The sequence below is a fragment of the Schistocerca americana genome, unplaced genomic scaffold (genome assembly GCF_021461395.2).
Source record: "Schistocerca americana isolate TAMUIC-IGC-003095 unplaced genomic scaffold, iqSchAmer2.1 HiC_scaffold_16, whole genome shotgun sequence".
Taxonomy (NCBI): Eukaryota; Metazoa; Arthropoda; class Insecta; order Orthoptera; family Acrididae; genus Schistocerca; species Schistocerca americana.
Genome location: NW_025725687.1, coordinates 11,701,639 through 11,704,965, shown reverse-complemented (window position 1 = coordinate 11,704,965; position 3,327 = coordinate 11,701,639).

Sequence of the window (3,327 nt, the reverse complement as noted above, 5' to 3'; positions counted from 1 at the left end):
AGATTCCGATGCTACACTTCAGGTTTACTGTATGCCATGGACCTTCTTATTGACGATGAAGCACATAAATTGCATCGGAATGAAATTGAAAAGGCACAATGCCGACTTAAGTACAAGATGACTGACGCTCTAATTTTCTATGATTTGAACCTGTCCTGTGAGTCCAGTTTTAGAATCCGACGATTCACTTCAGGTTTACTGTATCCCTTGGACCTTCTTATTGACGATGAAAATCAGAAATTGCATCCGAATTTAATACAAAAGGCACAATGCCGACTTAAGTACAAGAGGACTGACATTCTAATTTTCTATGATTTGAACCTCTCCTGTAAGTCCAGTGCTAGAATCCGATGCTTCACTTCAGGTTTACTGTATACCTTGGACCATCTTATTGTCGATGAAACACAGAAATTACATCGCAATTAAATTCAAAAGGCACAAGGCCGACTAAAGTACAAGAGGACTGACTCTCTAACTTTCTATGATTTGAACCTCTCCGGTGAGTCCAGTTTTAGATTCCGATGCTTCACTTCAGGTTTACTGTATCCCTTGTACCTTCTTATTGATGATGAAACACAGAAATTGCATGCGAATTTAATACAAAGGGCACAATGCCAACTTAAGTACAAGAAGACTGACACTCTAACTTTCTATGATTTGAACCTCTCCTGTGAGTCCAGTGTTAGATTCCGATGCCACACTTCAGGTTTACTGTATCCCTTGGAGCTTCATATTGACGATGAAACACAGATATTGCATCCGAATTTAATACAAAAGGCACAATGCTGACATAAGAACAAGAGGACAGACACTCTCACTTTCTATGCTTTGGACCTCTCCTGTGAGTCCAGTTTTAGATTCCGATGCTTCACTTCCGGTTTCCTGTATACCTTGGACCTTTTTATTGACAAAGAAACAAAGAAACTGCATCCAAATATAATACAAAGGGCACAATGCCGACTTAAGTACAAGAGGACTGACACTATCACTTTCTATGATTTGAACCTCTCCTGTGAGACCAGTTTTAGATTCTGATGCTTCACTTCAGGTTTCCTGTATACCTTGGACCTTCTTATTGACGATGAAACACAGAAATTGCATCCGAATTAAATTCAAAAGGCACAATGCCGACATAAGTACAAGAGGACTGACACTCTAAATTTCTATGATTTGAACCTCTCCTGTTAGCCCAGTTTTAGATTCCGATGCTTCACTTCAGGTTTACTGTATCCCTTGGACATTCTTATTGATGATGAAACACAGAAATTGGATCCGAATTTAATACAAACGGCACAATGCCGACTTAAGGACAAGAGGACTGACACCCCAACTTTCTATGATTTGAACCTCTCCAGTGAGTCCAGTTTTAGATTCCGATGCTTCACTTCAGGTTTACTGTATCCCTTGGACCATCCTACTGACGATGAAACATAGAAATTGCATCCGAATTTAATACAAAAGGCACAATGCGGACTTAAGTACTAGAGGACTGACACACTCACTTTCTATGATTCGAACTTCTCCTGTGGGTCCAGGTGTAGATTCCGATGCTTCACCTCAGTTTACTGTATCCCTTGAACCTTCTTAATGATGATGAAACACAGAAATTACATTGGAATTTAATACAAAAGGCACAATGCCGACTTAAGTACAAGAGGACTGACACTCTGACTTTCTATGATTTGAACCTCTCCTGTTAGCCCAGTTTTTGATTCTGATGCTTCACTTCAGATTTACGGTATCCCTTGGACCTTCTTATTGATGATGAAACTCAGAAATTGCATTCGAATTCGATACAAACGGCACAATGACGACTTAAGTACAAGAGGACTGACACCCTAACTTTCTATGATTTGAACCTCTCCTGTGAGTCCAGTTTTGGATTCCGATGCTTCACTTCAGGTTTACTGTATCCCTTTGACCTTCTTATTGACGATGAATCACAGATATTGCATCCGAAAGTAATACAAAGGGCACAATGCCGACTTAAGTACAAGAGGACTGACTCACTCACTTTCTATGATTCGAACTTCTCCTGTGGGTCCAGGTGTAGATTCCGATGCTTCACCTCAGTTTACTGTATCCCTTGAACCTTCCTATTGACGAGGAAACACAGAAATTTTATCCGAATTTAATACAAAAGACACAATGACGACTCAAGTACAAAAGGACTGACACACTAACTTTCCATGATTTGAATATTTCCTGTGAGTCCAGTTTTAGATACCGATGCTTCACTTAAAGTTTACTGTTTACCTTGGACCTTCTTATTGACGATGAAACACAGAAATAGCATTGGCATTAAATTCAAAAGGCACAATTCCGACTTCGGTTCAAGAGGACTGACTTTCTAAATTTCTATGATTTGAACCTCTCCTTTGAGTCCAGTTTTAGATTCCGATGCTACACTTCAGGTTTACTGTATGCCATGGACCTTCTTATTGACGATGAAGCACATAAATTGCATCGGAATGAAATTGAAAAGGCACAATGCCGACTTAAGTACAAGATGACTGACGCTCTAATTTTCTATGATTTGATCCTGTCCTGTGAGTCCAGTTTTAGAATCCGACGATTCACTTCAGGTTTACTGTATCCCTTGGACCTTCTTATTGACAATGAAACACAGAAATTGCATCCGAATTTAATACAAAAGGCACAATGCCGACTTAAGTACAAGAGGACTGACATTCTAATTTTCTATGATTTGAACCTCTCCTGTAAGTCCAGTTTTAGAATCCGATGCTTCACTTCAGGTTTACTGTATACCTTGGACCATCTTATTGTCGATGAAACACAGAAATTGCATCGCAATTAAATTCAAAAGGCACAAGGCCGACTAAAGTACAAGAGGACTGACTCTCTAACTTTCTATGATTTGAACCTCTCCGGTGAGTCCAGTTTTAGATTCCGATGCTTCACTTCAGGTTTACTGTTTCCCTTGTACCTTCTTATTGATGATGAAACACAGAAATTGCATGCGAATTTAATACAAAGCTCACAATGCCAACTTAAGTACAAGAAGACTGACACTCTAACTTCTATGATTTGAACCTCTCCTTTGAGTCCAGTGTTAGATTCCGATGCCACACTTCAGGTTTACTGTATCCCTTGGAGCTTCATATTGACGATGAAACACAGAAATTGCATCCGAATTTAATACAAAAGGCACAATGCCGACATAAGTACAAGAGGACAGACACTCTCACTTTCTATGATTTGAACCTCTCCTGTGAGTCCAGTTTTAGATTCCGATGCTTCACTTCCGGTTTCCTGTATACCTTGGACCTTTTTATTGACAATGAAACAAAGAAACTGCATCCGAAT